This window comes from Prionailurus viverrinus, chromosome X, assembly GCF_022837055.1.
Source record: "Prionailurus viverrinus isolate Anna chromosome X, UM_Priviv_1.0, whole genome shotgun sequence".
In the NCBI taxonomy this organism is placed as follows: Eukaryota; Metazoa; Chordata; class Mammalia; order Carnivora; family Felidae; genus Prionailurus; species Prionailurus viverrinus.
In genome coordinates this window covers 5,282,355-5,288,160 of record NC_062579.1, presented here as the reverse complement: position 1 = coordinate 5,288,160, position 5,806 = coordinate 5,282,355, and positions in this window count along the sequence as shown.

Genomic DNA, 5,806 nt, shown 5'->3' with positions numbered 1-5,806 from the left:
TTGTTTATCTTTTTTTTAAGTTTATTCATTTATTTTGAGAGAGAGAGCACAAGCAGGGAGGGACAGAGGGATAAGGAGAGAATTCCAAGCAGGCTCTGCACTGTCAGCACAGAGCCTGATGTGGGGCTCAAACTCACAAACTGCGAGATCATGACCTGAGCAAAAGTTGGATGCTTAACTTACTGAGCCACCCAGGAGCCCCACTGATCTTTTCAAATGAACCATTTGAAATGGTTTCATTGATCTGTCCTATTCTGTGTGTGTGTGTGTGTGTGTGTGTGTGTGTGTGTGTGTGTGTGTTAGTTTCTATTTTGTTTATTTCTATTCTAATCCTTATAATTTCCTTCCTTCTACTGTTTTGGGGTTTTGTTTATTCTTCTTTTTCTAGCTCCTCTATGTGTGAGGTTAGGTTGTTTATTTGAGAATTTTCTTCTTTTATTTTAATTAAAAAATATTTATTTATTTTGAGAGAGAGAGAACACACATGTACAAGTGGGGGAGAGTCAGAGAGAGATGCAGAGAAAGAATCCCAAGCAGACTCCCTGCTGTCTGTGCAAAGCCTGACCCCGGACTCAATTTCACGAACCATGGCATCGTAACCTGAGCTGAGATCAAGAGTTGAATGCTTAACTGACTGAGCCACCCAGGTGGCCCCCTTTAAATGCTTATTCATCTATTTTGAGAGAGAGAGAGAGAGAAGAAAGCATGAGTGGGGGAGGGAGGGAGAGAGAGAGAGAGTCCCAAGCAGGCTCTGAACTGTCAGCACAGAGCCCAATGCAGGGCTTGGACTCACAAACTGTGAGATCATGACCTGAGCCTAAATAAAGAGTAACATGCTTAACCCACTGAGCTACTGGGCACCCCTCATCCCTCCACTTTCAATCTGCATGTGTCTTTTGGTCTGATATTATTCTCTTGTAGGCAGCATATGGATAGATCTTGCATTATTTTTTTTAGAGAGAAAGCAAGAGTGAGCAGGGGAGGGCAGAGGGAGAGGGAGAGAGACAATCTTAAGCAGGCTCCACACACAGCACAGAGCCCAACATGGGGCTCTATCTCACAACCATGAGATCATGACCTGAGCTGAAATCAAAAGTTGCATGCTTAACTGACTGGGCCACCCAGGAATCTCATATGTTTCATTTTTATCCATTCCATCACCCTCTATATTTTTTTGATTGGAGCATTTAATCTACTTACATTCAATGTAATTATTGATAGATATGTACTTATTGCCATTTTGTTACTTGTTTTATGGTTGTTTTTATAGTTCTTCTCTGTTTCTTCTCTTCCTCTCTTCTCTCACGGTTTGTTGGCTTTTGTTTTTAGTGATTTGGTTGGATTCATTTCTCTTTGCTTTTAGCATACCTACTACTGTTTTTTTTTTTAAAAGCTTATTTATTTATTTTTGAGAGAGAGAGAAAGAAAGAGAGTACATGTGTGAGTGAGCAGGGGAGGGGCAGAGGGGCAGAGGGAGTGGGGGGAGGGAGGGAGAGAGAGAGAGAGAATCCAGTCCCAAACAGGTTCTGCCCTGTCATCACAGAGCCCGACTTGGGGCTCAAACCCATGAACCGTGAGATCATGACCTGAGCCAAAATCAAGAGTTGGACACTGAAGTGACTGAATCACCCAGGTACACCTACCTATTACTGGTTTTTGATTTGTGGTTACCCTTACGTTACCCTTAGGTTAGTATGTAACATTTTCTGCATATAGCAGTCTGTATTAAGTTGCTGGCCACTTAAGTTTGAACCCATTCTTTACTTCTCTCCCCTCCCATGTTTTAGGTATATGATGTCATACTTTACATCCTTTTATTTTGTGAGTCCTTTGACTGGTTTTTATAGATATACTTATTTTTACTGCTTTTGTGCTTCCTCCTTTTCTTACTTCTACTTGTGGTCTTTCCTTTTCACCCAAAGAGTCCCCTTTAACATCTCTTGTAGGGCTGGTTTAGTGGTGATGAATTCCTTTAACTTTTGTTTGTCTGGGAAACTCTTTATCTCTCCTTCTATTCTGGATGATAGTCTTGCTGGATAGAGTATTACTGGCTGCAGGTTTTTTTCCTTTCAGGATTTTGACTATATCATGCTACTGCCTTCTGGCCTGTAAACTTTCTGCTGAAAAAACAGCTGATAGCCTTATGGTGTTTCCCTTGTATATAACCATCTTGTTTTCTTTTGCTGCATTCAAAATTCTATCTTTATCACTACTTTTTGTCATTTTAATTATTATATGTCTTGATGTGGACTTCCTTGGTGTGGATTTTGTTTATGGGTCCTCTCTCCCTCCTGGATCTGGATTTAGGTTTCCTTCCCCAGATTTGGGCAGTTTTCAGCTGTTATTTCTTCCAATAAATTTTCCACCCTCTTCTCTTCTATTTTCTTCTGTGATCCTTATAATGGAAGTGTTATTACTCTTGATAGTGTTGCTGAGTTCACTAAGTCTATATTCATTTTGTATGATTATTTTTTCTCTCTCCTGTTCAGCTTGGTTGCTTCCATTTTAGTCTATCCTCCATGTTGCTGATCCATTCTCCTGCTTCCTCTAGTCTATTTTCTTTAGCATATTTTTAAAGTAGGTTCAATGCCCTCCATGGGGCTTAAAGTCACTACTCCAAGATCAAGAGTTGCATACTCGACCAAATGAGCCAGCCAGGCATCCCTTCTCTAGTGTACTTTTTTAAGTTTGTTAATTTGTTTATTTATTTAGAGAGAAAGCAGGGGATGGGGCAGAGAGAGAGGGAGGGAGAATTCCAAGTGGACTCTGTGCTGTCAACACAGAGCCCGACTCAGGGCTCGATCTCAAGAGTTGTGAGATCATGACCTGAGCCAAAACCAAGGTCAGAGGCTTAACCAACTGAGCTACCCAGGTGCCCCTCCCTAGTATATTTTTAATTTCAGTTATTAAGTTCTTCATCTCTGATTGGTTCTTTATTGTGTTTTCTGTCTCGTTGAGGGTGTCACTGAGATCCTCCACTCTTTTCTCAAGTCCAGTGAGTATCTTTATGACTAGTACATAAATTCCCTCTCAGGCATATCACTTTATCTCTGTTTCATTTAGGTCTGTTGTGATTTTGTCCTGGTTTTTCATCTGGGACATATTCCTCTGTCTCCTCATTTTGTCTAACTCTCTGTGTCTGTTTTTATGTGTTAGGAAAGTCATTTACATCTCTTGCTCTTGAAAGTAGTGGCTTTATGAAGAGGAGGTCCTGTAGTGCCCTGTGGTGCCATGTCCCCTGTTCACCAGAAACTGGCACTTCAGAGGTGTCTCCTGTGTGTGTTGTGTGCATCCTCTGTTTTGGCTGAACTGGCTTTTCTTTCAGTCCAATTGTCTTCAGTGTCTCTCTTTGCCTGTTGTGGGCAGGGGTCAGTCCGTATGTTGTTAGTGGGCCAGTCTGAGGCCGCCTTGGGCTTGAGTTGAGTCAGACCAGGCATTTGCCAAAGATGCCGTAGCACTGAGCTGCAGGGTACTTCCCTGTGTTGTCTCCTGAGAAGCTTCTGTTGGTGAGTGGGGCCTGTAGCCAGATCAGCTATCTGCCCCTAGCCCACTGCTGGGGCACCTGTGGGACCGGTGTCTGTGTTATCTTCCCCTCTGTGTGGCACTGCTGCAGATGGGCTCCGGCCAAGAGCATAGTGGAGCGGGCAGGACTGCAGTGAGGCAGGGCAGGTGGTATGAGCAAGGTTTTCACTGGTCTGCTGCAGGAGGGGACCTGCAGCCTCTGGGACTGAGGCAGGCTGGGTTGGAAGAGGCCCACTGCAGAAGTGAGCAGGGTGGGATGCACGGTGTTAGCAAGTTAGTGTCAGCACCGTGCTGGTTTCTGCAGGTTTCCGTGTGTGTATGCTGGGGGGTCGGGGAGGGAAATGGCACCTGCCAGCTCCTTTTTTGTTGAGAAGTCTCCCAATGGTGCATGCCTCTCCAGCACACGGTCTGAGATTAGTAAATGAATCTCCCTCCCATAAACCCCAGACATTTCCCAAACTGCTGTTTTTATGCTGTATCTCTGTAGGGCTGTTTGTTGTGCAGACTCAGTTTCCTCTCACCCTCCTGGCTCTCCCAGAGCCAAACCTGATGAGTTTTAAAGTTCCAGGTGTTAAGTCCCACTGATTGTAAGAAGAACACATGAAATTTGGCCCCTCTAGTTTTGAAAGCCAAAATTATGTGGATTCGTCTTCCCCTTGTGGACTCCTTGGCGTGAGTCTGTTTCTCTCCCCTCTTCACGCCTGTGGCTCCCTCCCTCCTTCCAGGGGACAGCCTTTGCAGGTCTGTTTAGCTCCCCACTGCATCTCTTTGATGCGGCCCCTCCTCTACATTGAGCTGTGGAGTCTGTTCTGCCAGTCTTGAGGTGATTTTCTGGGTTATTTACACTGATGAGGGTGTTATGGAGGTGTATTGAGGGGATGAGGTGAGCTTAGCGTCCCCCTACTCCACCATTTCCCCTAGAAGTCAAGATCAATTCAGGTTTCTAAGATTAAGTCAGAGGCTTGAGTTCTAGGCCCACAAGACTGTAAGTCTTGTGAGTAATTTCAACAGTCAATGTTCTCTTTCCTTCGAGACTGTTTCCGCTGGTCACTCACCTGTCCCATAGCATGTTATGCAGCTGTGTGAGGTATGGTGTGAAAACAGTGCCAGGTTCCCAGGAAGAAAGCTACAGAATAGGGCAATAGGCAGTGGTAGCTCATGAAAGGACTTCAGTATAAGTTGTCTTCAGTTTACTTCTGGGAGAGTTCATGTCTTTAACACAGCTGATTCAACCATTAGTGGTTAAAAAAGTCATTGTTCTCTTTGCCTGAATGTAAGTAATTTGGGAGCTTTTTGAAAATTAATTTCCCACATTTTGTAAATATTTGCCTTCAGTCTAAATTGTAAGACATACTAACTATAAATTGTGTCAAAAAACAATAATATTTAATAAACTCAGATGAGCTATTTTGTGTGAAAGAATGAGGATTTTCCTTGATTATGTTGGCAGATAAGTAAAACAGGTGAACTTTGCATTTGGTCCTGCAAATGCAGTTAATGGTTTCTATTTAATCAAAACAGGAAGGAAATCTCGAGTTCAGCCCTCTTGCATGGGAACCATCTTGTCCTCCCGTCCTTGAAATGTAGGCCTCAGGCTGTTATCATGTAACTTCCACCTGACCCCCTTCTCCAGAGATGAAATGGGGGCCAAGTGTGTCCAGTCATTGAGAAGGTCTGGTTCATACTGACCATAGATCCCTAGAATCTGGATGATCCCCCAAAGACACACAGATGGCTAAGTGATCCTCAACAGAACCCAAACTAATAGACAACAGCTAGGTGGGTTTGGTGGGTGGGCCATTTCTGTTCCTCAGCTCTCACTCTCCCTCCCACATTCTAATACAATAGCTGCAGGCTTCTGACAATGGGTGGTGGGCACCACTGACCACCTGGGAGCTGGAGTCCCCTCTGTTTGTTTAATGTCTTCAGTATCCGGAGGGAAATGAGGCATTTGTAAGGTGCATTCCCTCCTGCTTGGGTCTCTCACGCTCTCTGGCAAAGCATGGGTTTTGTTATCTGTGTCATTCTGATAAGGAAGCAGGCCCAGGAATAGTGGGTGGCCTGTTGGGATCGCCCAGCAAGTCCCAGACAGAGCAGGAACTGAAGTCTTCTGTCAGACCCCGGCCTGTTCTACATCACTGCTTTCGGAAAGGAGCCACCAGCTGATGTTCAGATGCCAGAATGTGACATCACACCTTGAAGACAGATGCTCTGGTGCCCTACATGCTCATTGTTTTATGACACCAAACTTTGAATATTCTCTTGCATTTGTTTAAGCTTTTAA